Source organism: Bidens hawaiensis, unplaced genomic scaffold, assembly GCF_021521415.1.
Source record: "Bidens hawaiensis isolate Kalapana, Puna unplaced genomic scaffold, B.hawaiensis_p1.1 tig00003126_1, whole genome shotgun sequence".
NCBI lineage: Eukaryota > Viridiplantae > Streptophyta > Magnoliopsida > Asterales > Asteraceae > Bidens > Bidens hawaiensis.
In genome coordinates, this window is record NW_027491168.1 from 1523065 (window position 1) to 1540516 (window position 17452).

Here is a 17452-nt window from a genome sequence, read left to right on the forward strand (position 1 = left end):
CACTATCTCCTCATCAACTAACTCATCTCTCCTCTACCTAAAATCCTACCCCTACAAGTAGAAATGGCATTTAACTAAGCTGCTGGATTATGCTGAGTGGAACCCGAAAACTGACCTAGGGGTCTCTCATCTAAACGTCGGGCTATATCACCTATGGTTCTCTGAAGATCTAAAAGTGCGGACTGGTGATTCCTTAAAAGCAAATCATGATCGGCAATTTTTTCTGAGTTTCTTGATCTCTAACTAGTATTTGCTTGATCATCACTTCTAACCTACCCATACCACTACTCAAATCCTGCCCATTACTCCCACCTTAACTACTTTCATCCCCACTAAACGACTGATCCTGCCCATGGTTAAGATTTGAATTTGATTGGAAACCACGGGGTGCACCGGAGGAAAGCCAATTAGAGTTATAATTATTACTTTTATAATTGTTCCAATTTGAATTATTATTTCCATTAGACGCATTAGGAACCCTATTTTGCCCTCCTATGAACTCTACATGCTCCTGACTCATCAACGGACAATCTAAAGTCCCATGCCGTCCTCTACACAACTCACACTTTTCAACCTTAGCCTTAATTTCTTTAATCTCACGAGCTAGACTCTCTAAGGTAGTCGCCACACTAGTATCCAGATTAACCTGGTGCACACCTCGGACGGATGAGGGTGTACTAGTGATGGGATTTGAATTACCGTTACATGGCCTTTTAGCAAACTCATATTGGGCAAAACTCTCAAATAATTCATTACACTCAACTACATTTTTCTTATCCATTAAATTACCTCCAGCAGCTGTGTCAAATCGAGCCTGAGTCTCATATGTCAACCCATTGTAAAACTTCTCAACAAGGGCCCACGGAGTAAGACCATGCTGTGAACAACAGGACAGTAAACCCTGAAAACGCTCCAAATCTTGATAGTTTGGCTCGTTCGGCTCCATATGGAAAGAGTGAATTTGATCACGGAGACGAGATGCTTTGGCAAGTGAGAAGTATTCTTTAAGAAAGCGGTACGCAACGCCTCCCAAGTAATAAATGCTCCGGCAGGTTTTGAATCGAGCCAAGTGGCGGCACGACCCCTAAGTAAAAACGGGGAACAAATGGAGGAAAATGGCATCTTCATTATCACCTTGAAAATTGAACGTTCTGAGCACACGGGTGAGAAGGTGAATCGAGCCAAGTGGCGGCATGACCCAACTGAGTAGACTCTATGTAAATCCGAAAATAAAACTAATAATAAATAAAATAAACTAGATTTAAAATTAAACTAAAATTAGTTAGACTCCTACGACTCAAAGACAAAACAAAACTAAACGAAACAAGTAGCACGTATTTAGTAGATAAATCTAATCAAAGCTAATAACGCAATCGCCAAGAGTCCCCCGAAACAGTGCCAAAAACTTGTTGTGCTAAAAGTAGTCTTAATAATTATTAACTAAAATTACGCTAATCTAGACACTAAGTAATAAATTCTAGACTCTTAAACTTAACTAAACTACTAACCGGCAAGTGAACCGATTGACTCTAGTACAGTTAAGTAAGTCCAGATATCGAACCCACAAGACGCTTTAAATTACGTAACTAGCTAATTAGACTCAACTAATACTGACACGACTATTTGTTTGCTTAAATGGGGGTTTTTATTTAAAATACTAATTTAAGACTTGTTGATACATGTTTTGGACGTCTCGGTCTTTATTAGTTTATTATTATAAATATCTTATAATGTAAGTGCTATTAATGTAAAGATGCTCATTCGCTCTATTGAAAGTTACATTCTTTACCCCGTAACGAATGTAACACTTTCGTATTAATGGTAAGCTCATTCGTTAACCTAGCTTAACGAAGGAGATAACGAATGAAGGGCATTCGCTATAGTTAAATATATTAACAAATGGGGTTGTTCATTCGTTTGGTTTAAAGTAGTGAATGACACATTCGTTATGGGATAACATAACGAATGTGGTCATCCTCCTATATATACCTGTAAGCTTATTAGTTAATAAAATAGTTCTGATTATTATTCCTCTGAGTCGTTACTCTGCCCAAATTCCCTCTCAACACACACACTGCACACACTTAATCGTATTAGACCTAATCATATACCAAATCAACAAATAGCACGATGTCATCGAAGATCTAGATCCATATCAGGCCCTCTCAAGTGGTATCAGAGCATTAACCAAAGCGTTTGATAAAACACGTTTTTAATATTTGAAAAGATACATACGGATTTTCAAAAGGCTGACATTTATACCAAAGCTTACAGGTACATATAGGTGGATGATATTGAAAAGATACATAGGGATTTTCAAAAGGCTGACCTTTATACCAAAGCGATTGATAAAACACGTTTTCAGTATTTGCTGGGTATAAACGGTTTAAAAACTTTAACTGATATTCAAAAGCTTGGCTAAATCATTTTATTTTCATTTTTTCTTGTTTTTAGTTTAATTTTTGTTGTTTTTAGGGGGAGAAAATGAAAAATTCAAAAATATTGTGATTTCTGTTTGTACAAAGAAAATTTAAAAACTCCAAAAACATTCAAATTTTTAAAATTACAAAAACATTGAAAAATGCTCCTCAAAATGAGTCTTGAAGCAAAAAGGGAAAATGATAGTACATTGGTCATTTGATCCCAAGTCCAGTAAAAAGTAAGCAATAAAAGACTGAATGCTTAACTGTATCGATGTATTGGTAGGTCTTTTGACAAATAAGTAAGAACTAGTAAGAGATATAAACATAAAATACTTGCCAAATCTAGTGAGGTTACATCTTGATGCATAGTTAAATATCTGTATTAAGTACCAAAAATTTTTAAGATTGATGTGTGTGCATGCTTTCATTTTTAAAGATCATTCTGATTTATTTTATCTTTCATTTTGCAAAGAAATTCAACTTCATTTTTTCTTTATTTTTATTCAAATCTTGGATCCTCTCCTGCGCGATAAGATTATCCGACCTGAGGGTTAAGATTTGAGTATTCTGCTTTATTTTCTTAGTGTTTCGTACAAGCCTTGGATCTCCTCCGCGTATACCATAAGCACAAACGTGTGAAAGTCATGTATCCAACTGGGGATTAAGGCCTGTGCAATTTCAACTTGTTTTTATCTTTTTATTTTGTTAAAATGGAACTTTATCTGCGTATAGTAATACCGATCTTAAGGGAAAATTTTAACCTTCTGCTTTATTTTTCTTTGTTATTTTTGCATGAGTCACAGCAAATCAAGTTAAAAAACAAAAAGAAAAACGTACATGTGAAATTCACTGTATAGGAGATATAAAATTATGTCTGATAGGTGGGTCCCACATAAGAATTGTGCTTAATTAAATCTTTAAATATATCAGCGAAAGTTCTGAAAAATTTGTTGGAAGATTTAAGTGGACAACAATAACAATAATCGACTTAACGTCAGTCATAATAAAACGCTGAAAATAAAACTGTGGTGGATGGAAAATTTGATCAATATGATTCTCTGCTCGACTCACAAAAATATGCACTGCTTTGATAGTTAAGAGTTTACTGCTTCACCTTGTTTATTGTTTGAAAAATTTAAAAATTCATAAAGATTTTAGTTTTCTGCTTTATTTTCGATTCTCCAAGCTGGCGAATAATCCAAAAACAAAAAGATAAGGTGTGTTTACCTCAAACTTTAGGTTAATCGTGCTTAAAGTATTTTCAACTGGTATCAGTTGATTTTTTTTAAATGTAAAAATCCGCTTAATTTAAACATTACCTATCTTTGGTTTGATCGGGTATTTTAATGTATGCAATTGAAACCCTAATTGGTTGTAATGATTATTTAATTTATTGTTAAAACCACAATTGGTTTTAATGATTATTTAATTCCTTAATGAGATTTTGTCTCATTCGCTAAGGATGTTTGGTGATTCGTTAACCCAGGTTTAACGAATGTAAAGCCTTTTGTTATTTAATCATAACGAATGAATACCTCTATTCGTTATAATGACATTCGCTTCTGTTATGCATAATGAATGGAATACATTCGTGAAAACAGTTAACGAATAAAATGAATGATAATGTATCATTCGTTAAAATTTTAAGGAATGACTCTCAGATTCGTTATAAATTTAACGAATGAAAGAATTAAAGTATTATTCGTTAAAGTTTTAACGAATGGAAATCTAATTCGTTTAAAATCTTGAACGAATTAGATGTTTAAGTTAACGATTGAGGCCATTCATTAGTTCAAATTTGAACGAATAACCTCGATGGGAGTGAAATTATTGTGGTTTATAATCCCAATGTCATACGAATGACCCTTCATTCACCATTTCCTATTACATTTCCATCCTAATAGAACTCTTGCAATTTTTTTCCAAATTCTCATACCTGCTTGTTATCTCAATTGATTAAAATATTCTTGTTATTCAGGTAATGGCGATCACAACCATATGATTCTCATGGGATTTCATCGGTGATTTAGAGGTTAACTGAATAAGTTTGATAAGTGAATAAACCGAACAGTTTACAGGCTTTAAAAACTCATAAGTTGATAAAAATTAGTGTCAATGATCTTTATTTAATGTATTAAACCAATTTCCGAACTTTGTCATTGAGGTTAATTGTGAAATGTGATAGGAAATCAAAGGTTTCATAGATAATGTTCTTTGTCTTTGACTGTAATTAGTCAAAATTAATAGAATGTTTGACTTGTATTTGTCAAAGTTTTCAGTTTAATACAGATTCGTTATTCTTGTAACGAATGTTAAAATCAGAGTCGTTATGTTGTTAACGAATGACTATCCAGATGATTTACCAGATGTGCCGCCGAATCGCGAGGTCGAGTTCCAGATAGACCTTGTGCCGGATGCAAAATCCATTGCTCGAGCCCCTTACCATCTAGCACCAAATAAAATGAAAGAACTTATGGCTCAATTGGAAGACTTGCTCGACAAGGGCTTCATTCGACCGAGAATCTCACCTTGGGGTGCCCCGGTCCTGTTAGTCAAGAAGAAGGACGGTAGCATGCGAATTTGCATCGACTACCGTGAATTGAATAAACTCACTGTAAAAATCGGTACCCTCTACCAAGGATCGACGACTTATTTTATCAGCTCCAAGGAGCTAGTTGGTTCTCGAAGATTGACCTTAGGTCCGGGTATCATCATTAAAAAATTCGGGAGGAAGATATCCCTAAGACTGCCTTCCGTACTCGTTATGGACATTATGAATTTCTCGTGATGTCTTTCGGTTTGACCAATGCACCGGCTGCGTTCATGGATCTTATGAACCGGGTGTGTAGACCGATGCTTGATCGTTCTGTTATTGTGTTTATCGACGACATTCTTGTGCACTCCAAAAGCGAATACGATCACGCTGGTCATCTCACGGAAGTTTTGGAAGCTCTGCGAAAGAACAAGTTGTATGCGAAATTTTCTAAGTGTTCTTTTTGGTTACGCGAGGTTTAGTTCTTGGGTCATGTTATTAACCCGAGTGGTATTTTGGTTGACCCTGCAAAGGTGAAAGCCGTAAACGATTGTGAATCTCCTAAGTCTCCGTCCGAAATTCGTAGCTTTCTGGGCTTGGCGGGGTATTACCACCGCTTCATTCCCGACTTTTCGAAGATCGCTTCGTCGTTGACCAAGTTGACTAAGAAGAGCGTTATGTTTGTGTGGGGTTCTGAGCAGGAGGAGGCTTTCTTCGAATTAAAGGACCGGTTGATGCATGCTCCGATTTTAGCTTTACCCGATGGCACTGACGATCTAGTTGTTTATTCTGTTGCCTCTTATCAGGGGCTTGGGTGTGTTCTGATGCAGTGAGGCCGAGTCATAGCTTATGCCTCACGGTAGTTAAAGCCTCATGAGGCGAATTATCCTACTCACAATTTGGAGTTGGCGGCGGTTGTGTTTGAACTTAATTTGTGGAGACAATATTTGTACGGTGTCCCTTGTGTTATCTATATCGATCATTAGAGCTTAAAGTATTTCTTTGAGCAAAAGGAACTGAATATGCGTCAGCGTCGGTGGCTGGAATTGATTAAGGATTATGATTTGGAGATTACGTACCATCCCGGTAAGGCTAACACGGTAGCCGACGCGTTGAGCTGGAAGGAGAGACCGAAACCTATTCGTGTGAAATCTTACCAGCTTATTCTCAAACCCGATATTTTGAAACAGATAGCCAATGTTCATAATGAAGCTTTACTGGTGGAATGGATTATGTCAGAACGTATTTGGGGTCAGGAAAAATTTTTGGAAGACGTCGGTCACGGGGTGCAATATAAGGACGGTCGTTTATGGGTACCCCGGTATGGGGGATTCAGGAGTAAGATATTGGAAGAAGCACACAAGTCGCGCTATTCCATTCATCCAGGCGCGACCAAGATGTACCAAGACCTAAAGAAGAATTATTGGTGGCCTGTGATGAAGTATGAGGTGGCTCAGTACGTGAGTAAGTGTTTGACATGTCTACAAGTTAAGGCTGAGAACCAGAAGCCTTTCGGAAAACTTTAACCCTTGGAAATACCTGAGTGGAAGTGGGAGCATCTTACGATGGATTTTGTGACTAAGTTGCCTCGTACTCCTAGGGGTAGCTATGACACCATTTGGGTAATCGTGGATAGATTGACTAAGAGCGCTCACTTCTTTCCGATTAGAGAAACTTATAATTCCGAGCAGTTGGCCGATGTATTTATTCGTGAGATCGTTTCTAGGCACGGGGTGCCGGTATCTATTGTTTCGGATAGGGATACGCATTTTACCTCCAGGTTTTGGAAGAAGTTTCATGAGGAGATGGGTACCAAACTCCTCATTAGTACCGCTTATCACCCGCAGACGGATGGTCAATCCGAGAGGACCATACAGACTCTCGAGGATATGTTGCGGGCTTGTGTTATCGATTTTGGTGGTAGTTGGGATCGTCACTTACCGTTAGTCGAGTTTTCTTAAAATAACAGTTACCATGCCACTATTGGGATGCCGCCGTTTGAGATGTTATATGGCCGTTTAAGATGTTGGGGCTCCATTTGTCAGAAGCAGTTAGGTAGTTTGGAGGTGGTTGAGGCTACGACAGAGAAGCTCGATAAGATTAAGGATTTTATGAAGGCCGCCCAGGATCGTCAAAAGCCCTATGCGCACAAAAGGCAGAGGCCTATTGTGTTTGAGGCTGGTGATCGAGTTATGCTAAAAGTTTCTCCTTGGAAGGGTATTATTCGTTTTCATAAGAGGGGGAAGCTTAGTCCGAGGTTCATAGGTCCGTTCCGTATCTAGTCACGGGTTGGGGAGGTAGCGTATAGACTGGATTTGCCCAACGAGCTCGCTGGGATTCATCCTACTTTCCATGTGTCTCATTTGAGGAAATTCTTGGCAGACGAGGAGGCCCATGTACCTCTGGGTGACATTGAGCTCGATAGTAAACTGAATTACATTGAGGAACCTATCGCGATTCTTGACCCTCAGGAAAGGCGTTTGAGAAATAAGGTGGTCATGCAAGTGAAGGTGCAGTGGAGGCATCGTAAGGGCTTTGAGGCCACTTTGGAATCCGAGGATGAAATGATGAAACTCTACCCGCAGATGTTGCTGTCGCATCAGGATTCGGGGACGAATCCCATTGTAAGAGGGGTGGACTTGTAACGCCCGTTACTTTCGGTTAAATGATTTAAACATGTAAAGTTGTGTACATCTCTCGGGTTTATCTGGCGTTTATTGGAGACCCTCTCATCTTCCCGGTACGTTAAACCAATTAAACTTTTTAGCCAAGTATCGCATCTTTGAAATTGGAGGGGTTAGAGTGTAAAAGTTTCATATTATAAACAAAACCCTAATCCTTCCCCCTCTCTTTGTCCGATCGGCGCACAGCAGGCCACCCCCACCCCCGATTTTCTTTTTTGTAGCCAAGTTTAGGGCGTAAAACTTCAATTGAAGGTTAGTCCCATGTTCCCTCAAGTCTTTTACACCTTAATTGGTCAATATAACTCGTTTATTGATCGTTAAATCGTGTGTTTTAGGCTTACCGAGTGGTTATCCATTCTAGCATTTTCGGGGCTGTTTTGGTTAAGTTTTTTGCTCCATAATCTTCCTAGGTATGTCTTGTATATCATACTTGAGTATCGTAAATTTTGGCATTCATTAGGTTGGTCAATTGTTGATGATGTCAAAACTAGAATTCGGTTGACTAGTTTGGGAATTGTGATGTCTAGCGCGTTGTTTGAGGGAACTAACAACCAATTCGAAAGTTGTAGCCTCGGTATGATTTGTGGTCTGTAAACTGATTTTTAAAGGTAATGGGGCTAAATTGGTTGTCGGTTACTCAAACGGGTCAGTACAACGCGCAATCGCGTTTATTGAATAGTTGTTGCATTGTGCTTGCGGGTTACCGACCCATTCAACTTGTGTGGCATGGTGTGGACTTGTTGGCTGTGAATTCATCATATTGGGTCCACATGGGCCTGAGTTGGATGTTAATTGCCTAAACAATTCTTAAACGCGCATGTTAGTCTCACCTAGTGCTTCCGGGGGTAATTTGGGAATTCTTTGTTCTCGGGAGTAACTATGGGTCGTTTTGGTAAACATAAGGCCCCGGGGGGCTGTTTTAATCGAACGTGTTGAGTTCGAGGCTTTAGGGGACTTGAACCATGTTAGAACGCCTCGTAGGATAAACGAGTCCATTCGGTGTCGTTAGTAATGAATGTATGTAAACCGACATGCGTTTGAGTTGTGGGGATACTTAGGGGTTCTCTAGCTCGTGGTGATTCCGTGCCTTGTGTCAGGTGAGTTCATGATGCCCCTTTTCACTCTTTCATGTTTTGGGCTAGCATACACACCTAAATGATTTTGTTTGATGAACCATTTAAATTATTTTGCATGGGCTTAATTGTATAGAATATGCCTTGGGATGATATTTATGTATGTTTGTACGTATGATTATACATGTATTATTTTATGGCCAATAATTAGCGATGTTATTTAGTCGTTATCGACTAAGGATGTTTACGTATGCCTACTTTGTGTTTGCATACGTTGGATGGAATGTTACGTGTTTGGGTTGTACGTGTGCTCAACCCTGATGTTATTACTTGGATGTTATTCATATGGATGTGATTATATATATATATATATATATATATATATATATATATATATGTAAGTATGACTACTTGTCATTTATGATGGCCTAACTGTTCATATCCCGTTTTATTTTAAACTATTGGAATGATTTATATATATGTCAATTATTAAAAACTTGAACTCACTTAGCTCAAGCTGACTTTGTGTGTATGTTAGTGTGAGTTTCAGGTTAGGAGGAGTATGCATTACTGCTTGGACGTGCTCGAGACTACTTAGATGGTGGAAGGCATATCTAGTCGGAATGTTTTATTAATGAACATTGTTCTTTTCAATTATTACTAAACACATTGAAATTTGGTTTTGGGCATAATTCCCGGGTTTTGGGAACTTGTTTTAATAATTATGATTTTCCGCAGATTTATACTCTGAACTAATGAAATGAACTGTCTTGAGTTTAAGAATTTTGTAAGTTTATAGTATGATCACCAACTGTAGGATTCCCGGGATTCGGGGTCTTACATATCTCGACACACACTTTGGTTTACCAAAGCATTATACGAGCCTTTTGGGACACTGCTAGGTTTAACGAGGTTGAGAACTAGATCGAAGTAGTGATACAGGAGAAACGTGTTGTGATAGATGTGGGCGTTATTAGAGATGTTTTGGGTTTATGTGATACAGTGGACACTAGATGTGAATTTGATCGGAGTTTGATTCGAGGTTTGTTTGGACGGGTTAGATACAATGGAGATTTGGGAAAGTCGATGTACAAAAAGCAAACTTGTGTGAACAGTACAAATATTTGCTTCATGATTTGATACATTGTCTCGGTGGACGCAAAGGAGGTTTTGATGAATGTCGTGTGATGCTATAGTCTGCCTTCGTCGCCTTAGTGTTAAACAAACCGTTCAATTTCTATGAATTGGTTTATTATCACTTGAAGGAGAATCTCACAAGCCGTCACAAGTTTCTGATGTACCCGAGATTCTTACAGATGATGATTAATGATTTGCAGCCTACATTGGTTAAGAATCCAGATGATGTGTTGAAGCTGGATCATATGAATGCGGAGATGATGAGACGTTTACGATCTTACCGTGATCAAAGCATTCAGGATCGACCGAGGTTCAAGCGTTTGATTGGACATCTTGCTGATTTTGATTATGTAGCACCACCTAATGATGGTTGGGCTCATGATGATTCGGATTCTGAGCGTGAAGGTGGTGGTGATGGTGGAAATGGTGATGATGGTGGTGATGGTGGTTCAGGACCACAAGTTGAGTTAACGTATGAGCAGAAAGGTAAGCGTAAGGCGAAAGAACCAATAGTAGGTAAGGGGGAGAAGCCGAAGAAGCAACGTGTCAGACGAGGTCGGGTATTGAGATACCAAATCAGCCGTTTGAGCGATCGACTCCACCTGTATCTGTACCGATATCTATTTCAGCTTGCTATTCCTACTTCTCGTATACTTCAGAGCATTCTGAGATCTCTTGCTCCTGTTGTTACTAGATCTCCTACTCCTGTTCAGATGCCAATTTCTCCAGTAACTCCATCAATGACCTTGACGACTACGTCTGTAGCTGATAAGTACTTTGGGGATGTGTTGCAGAGTGTATTGGCACGTATGTCTAGTCCTCAACCGACCACACCTGCTACTTTAGTTACACCGAATCCATTGACAAGACCTGAGCATTAATTCATGACTTTTAATCGTCTTCAGGGTCCTATGCAACTGCTTCATCCACACTTCTATGAGTTGTCTCCTAATGCCCAGTGGTTTAATCTGTTGAATCTGGTTCATATGCAACAAACTCATATTCAGGTAGATCGTTCGTTTCAGGAACAGATGAGGGTAGAACAGTGGAATATGTTTAGACATATTCAGTTAATTCAGCGTGAAAACAGGGAACTTAAAGCCCTTGTTGCTGCTCAGGGGGAGAGGATTGACAAACAAGATGAGATCATCCTTCAGCTCACGTGCAAAGATGACGAGTTGAAGAAGTTGAAGAATGATGAAGATGATCAGCATGGTGTAAGTGGTGTTAATTAGCAACCAGGCAGTAATTCTACACCGTCTGCTGGTGGTGGTTCTGAAGGTAGTAATCTACAGATTGTGGCATACAAGGATTATACAAGAGCCAAGCCAATTGGCGTTATACCGGCTAACATGTTGATTGTGGGTATGGACGGGGTTGTGTACAGTATGGTTAATGCTGATGAAATAGAAGAGGGTGAGTTTGTTGATCACTCGTTGACTATATCTTCTGGATCTGAATAAAGAGGAAGTTGAGGAACTAGGAAAGACAATGGAGGTTGATGTTGAGTTCGAGGAAAGTACGAATCCAGACATTCCACGCGGGAATGTGCCTGAAAATATGAAGAAGTTGAGGTAGAAGACGTGACTGCTGAGGAGTATCCTGAGTTCTATACTAACAACAACAATGACTCAGGTATTCCATTCTTTACTACAAACACACTTTGATTCAGCAGAACGTCGTTTACGAGAAGAACGGGAGAGATGGAATAAAGCTGCAGAGACAAGTCACCTGTCTGCTAAAGAGAAGAAGCGTAAACGTGCTTTGGATGGTATGTTTGAGCATGATGTGAAGAGAATGAACAAGATGATCGAGACCTTTCGATATCATGAACAGGAGGAAGTCAAATTGGCGAAAGCTCGAGCATCTGCATTCCAGATGAAGTACAAGACTATGAAAGACGTGAGAGGTGATTTGGTAGCTTGGCAGTTTGATGCTTATCTTAAGGTATATATCATGAAGTGGGAACATGGTATTTATTATTTCAAGCGCCCACACGATATACTATCTATGTCGAGATGGGATGTTAGAACACTAGCCAACAGACCGTTTGTGAATCGGGGAAAGATGTATGGGCTGAGTGGTTATATGCTCTTCTTCAACATGAAACCCGTTATGGTTTCAAGTTCTTCAAGCCACAAGTACCGACACACAAGTATATAGACGAGATTGATCCGCGCACTGGCTGGAGAAAGATGATCTTACAGGTAAAGCCGTCGAAGACTATGAAGAGGGCACCGATGAAGACATTCCCTCAGAGTCTGTTCACCTCGTTCAACATGTGGTATTACGATAATAGAACGGGTGAAGCTGTTATAGTATTGGACAGAGGATCAAACACGAGTATCATACGTGTGATAGATCCGATGTGGCTCATTAACTAATCTGAGTCTGACAACGACCCGTTATTTCATAGTCAGATCAGATTTGCTAAAGTAAGCGACTACGATCTTGCGATGCAGTTTCAGAAGGTTGTTCGAGTCTGTTATGCATTCAAGATTCATAGTTACATTCGTTACCTCGTATTGAATGTAACACATTCGTATTAATTGTAAGCTCATTCGTTAACCTAGCTTAACGAATGAGATAACGAATGAAAGGCATTCGCTATAATTTAATATATTAACGAATGGGTTGTTCATTCGTTTGGTTTAAAGTAACGAATGACACATTCGTAAGGGATAACTTAACGAATGTGGTCATCCTCCTTTATATACATATATGCTTATCAGTTAATAAAACAGTTCTGATTATTATTCCTCTGAGTCGTTACTCTGCCCAAATTTCCTCTTAACACACACAGTGCACACACTTAATCGTATTAGACCTAATCGTATACCAAATCAACGAATAGCACGATGTCATCAAAGTTCTAGATCCATATCAGGCTTTCTCAAGACTAATTAAAGAAAACAAGTAAAATAAACGAAAGCATAAGTTTGAGTAAATCAGATGATGAGAAAACTATCTAGGCTAGAATCCTCTAAATTTCAGTTATGAATTAACCGGGAAAATATTAAGTTATGGACTGTGATCGTAAAATAGACGCTTAAGAGAAAACCCGAACAGGTCCCTTGACCCTTCTCAAGAGACACCTATGAGTTTCTAATAAGTTTTAACGCACATCAGTATTAAAAATCAAGTTTCCTTATGGTCACCTAATTATTTATGACTTAGTTCCTTTATATGAAATTCTACCTTACAGCGCGGAAATCAAAGGCAGTTTAATATATTTAATTGATTCAATAGACAATAATTAAATAATCAAACCTAGACGGACTCCTTACGAAGAACTAAATCTAGCAAAATCAAATAATAAAGATCTATCAATAACCTAGCACTTAACAGATTTAGATAGGTTTAATTAATTAATAATTATTATTCTTATGATCTTAATGCATATCAATCATAAAATAGTCAAAAACACAAAGTAGATGACCTAATAGCAACCTATCATAATGACAAACAATAATCTAGACAACTATGGAATAATAACAATTAATCAAACAATCCTAAATATCCATATGCATCAATTTAATATGATTAAACCTTTTAATAAATCATAAAAACCATAACGATAAATAAACCCCAATTCAAAACACGTCAGAATAGGTTCATTATAAGCCTAGGAAGTTTATAATGTTTAGCCTAACATCATAAAATCAAGTAAAACAATAATAAGAGAATTCATGGCAAAATAAATAAGAACGGAAGCTTAAAGGCGATAAAACCCGTGGTCTTCGTCCTTGGATGATAAGCACTTCGCCGGCTGATTCCTAGCCTTCAAACCCTCAGAAATATCTCCTTTTGAGCTCCCAAATTCGTCCAAGCCGTCTAGGGTCTTCAGGTTATGTCTAAGGTTGATTTTAGGGATGTTTAAATAGGAAAACACAAGGCCCAAGCCCAAAAAAACGAAGAATGTTCTGGAAGGTGCACCCAAGGCGCCACGTGGTGGGCCTTGACCTCCCATCCGTGCGGCGCTCCGGCAAAGTGGGGGGGGGGGAGGCCGGCCTAGCAGGTCTGGTTCTCTTCCTGGTCTGGTCCGGTTCGTTTCCTGATGTGCTGGTTCGTCGGTTTAGCTCATTTTTGCTTGTTTTTCGCTCTCTTTAACCACGAACAAGTCCCAGGACCTAGATTATTCAAATATATTAGTAATATACAAATCCTAACAAAAACCAAATATAAACTAATAAAATATTATATAAAATGTACAAGGGATTTACGTATATTAAGCATTATATCAATCTACATTTAACCTAATTAGGAAAAAAAAAAGTTATAAGGACACAAGTAATATGTTGGGTGAGTCCAACAGATTAAGAGCTTTAATCTTTAAAGAAAGCGTATCAACTTTTTATGTGCATTGCTTTGCTCGCCAACTTCATTGGCGTTAGTGTATTGTTTATTGAAGTTAACTCTCGTATTACCCGTCACAACTAAAAGTGTTAAAAGATGATCTTCAGCAACGGCTGTATTTGTTTCATTGTGAAAGACTTGCTTACGAATGTCAAACTAGATGACATATTGATTACATTTCAAAAAATGAAAAACATGTAGAAAACAACTTTAAATATATTATCTTTTGTATGAGTATCTTTTTTCTATATTACCCGGCTTGATATGACCCAACTGAAATATCCGAACCAAACTAGAAAAGTTTATATACCGATTACCTGACCCAAACGCCTAAACCAGACAAAAAAAATTATATAGTAATAGCCAACCGAGTACCCACCCAATAATTTTCCGACCCCTATACGAACCGTCGGGCTGGGTATTTTAGAAACGGTTCCAGTTTTAGGTTGGTAACTGCTCGGTTTCTAAACCGGCAAGCCGCTTTGGAACCGGTTGTTTTGTTCATCTCTATGTAAAACCGACAAACTCCAAACGATGTGGAGATCACAATCAAAACGGGACATAAAATGAATCTTGTAGGTGATTTGTTGACGGGCCCATATTGCAATTTAAATCAATTAATCCACCAGGCATATTGCAGTCCATATTGATTAATTTAACCAGGCCCATATCAAATTTAACTAAAAGCCTAGTTTATTTGAACAATTTTTTTAAACAGGCACTAGTATTTTCTGTAATTGATTAATTTCATATACATAACTTTCTATTTGACTCAATCATTACTCATGTGTAATACTTGCTTCGTGTGTGATGTTTAATAAGGTACTTTAGGGTTATTTTTTTGAGTTGGAGTTGTATTTATATGGAATTACAAGGAAATTATTCAATCCGGTTGAACCTCCCGGTAAATCCCGGTTTAACCAGTTGTACCCTCTTTTAACCAAATCTGGTACGAGTAAAATGCCGGTTTTTAAAACATTGTCATCGATGCATAAAATCCAATAATAAGACATATAATATTATTGTTAAACGAGCCCGTACTCTCACGTCATCTAACTCGTCTAATCTCTAACATTATTTCTTCAATTGACAAATTAATCCAATATGATAAAATATATGTTGATACACAAAAATTACCAATATGTTGTGGTATTTAAATGGTGTGACATCTCACCATTTGGAGCCCCTCACAGCATTACACCAATTTTAAAACCATTGGCGGCCCACCCTTTAACCATTTTGTTAACGAGTTTCTAAGGGAAAAGAGACGGGACCCAAGGTATTCTCAACCAAACAGACTTTTTCCTTTTTTTACTGTTTAGTTAAAACCATTACGCGTAAGTGAAATGAGACTTTAATTAAATGATTTTTGCCTATGTGGGCGGTGCCTACATAGCACCTTACCTAGAAAACCACAACACATGAGCATCACCAACGGCATAGCTGTTTTTATTTCCAAACACCTCCATATCGTCACCATCTCATCACATTCTCTCTCTCTCTCCCTCCCTCCCTTGTCTCTCCTCTCTCTTACTTTTATCTCACAAAGGAATGTATAAGTTTGTAAATACAAACTTCTCCTCTCTCTCTCTCTCTCTCTCTCTCTCTCTCTCTCCCCTTCACGTGACACTCCTTTTCCTCCATATAGATTTCTAACACCTTACAAACTACCAATTGGAGATGCTCTAATAGTAAAATTGAGAAAATAGCACAACAATGAAAGCGTATCGAGCTATGTATGGCACGAAAAATGCACCAACAAAAATCAATAGAGGGACTTGGTGAACTTCGACGTAAGCTTGATCTGTGAGAGATGGTGGGATAATCTGGATGCAACCTACCTTGCGGCTAATCCAGTCTTACATGTTCTGCACTCCAAGCTTGTGGGGGAACATTAGATCATGTTGAAGTTAATCATATTTGGATGACGTATAATGTAAATAGGTTACGATGTAGAACCCCTTTTGTAACCCTACTCTAATTACAATTATTGATGCAATTGCTTTTACACACAAGATTTTCTAATACGAATGACATAACTCGAAGAGTCAAATATGAAGGTTTGTTTTTGTTCTTTGTAAAATATCAACATTTGTAATGGCTGTCATCGCTATGTTTGTTTGGTTAGGCCTTTTTTGTTTAGGTCAGATTTCATTTTGGTGTTGATAAATGTATGGTTTTGTCACCAACTTCTGTTAAAGTTTGTAATTTCTAATGGTCAAATAGCTTTTCATGAAAACTTTTACTGGTTTACAAAAAGAGTACATGAATGATGTACATATGTTGAATGTTGGTCTAGGATATATTGGGAAAATTGTAATTAAACTAGTGTTTTACCGGCGTGTTGCGCCGGGCAAACTCGGACGGTGGTAAAACTTAAGTGCTGTCAATCATGGGCGTTGAATTTGTAAGTCGACGCGAATTCAGGTGATTTCGGTTACGTGCGTTATGGGCGTAGTGTTGGTCAGTAAAACTCGGTCTTTGTAAAACCCGGGAGCGAGACGGTGAGTCTAAACAAATTTGGTTGGTTTCCGTCATGTTCTTTACGTTACCATAACTAAAACAAAAAAAATAAAAGAAGATATACACAACACACCAAATTGAATTTAGCAAAAAAAAAAAAGCTAGCTAACAATAACAACCATATCCCCCTTGAAAAGATTTGAACTTTGGTGGCAAACCACATTAGACATAAGAACATTCTCACACAACCAACATGCTATAAGTCAAGTTGTTTTTTAAGTGAAAACTATTTATTATATACCAAAATAAAAGTTTATCAAAATAGAAGCTTTGTGGCACCAAACTTCTCCTTTATACTATATATATATATATATATATATATATATATATATATATATAGGGGTGGGTTCTAATGAAAACTCTTCTTAAAGAGAAAACTTAAAAACTCCAAAAAACTACTTTTAACTTTTTTTAAAATTTTTTTTTGAAGTTTCTTTTTTTTTATTATTCTTATATGTTGTTATTGGTTCCAAAAAAAAAAAACTTGTCGGTAACCTCGTCGATATAGTGCGCATGTGTAATTATGTGCATTGCATATATGCAAAAGTGTTTGTATTGCATAGAATAACAACACTATTGCACATATTTGATACACACTATTGTATATATACAATATAAGACTAATACACACATCGAATACACATTAGTACGTATGTGTAATACAACATTAACGCACATGTGCACCACATCGACTTTTATTTTATTATTATTTTTTTTCCATAT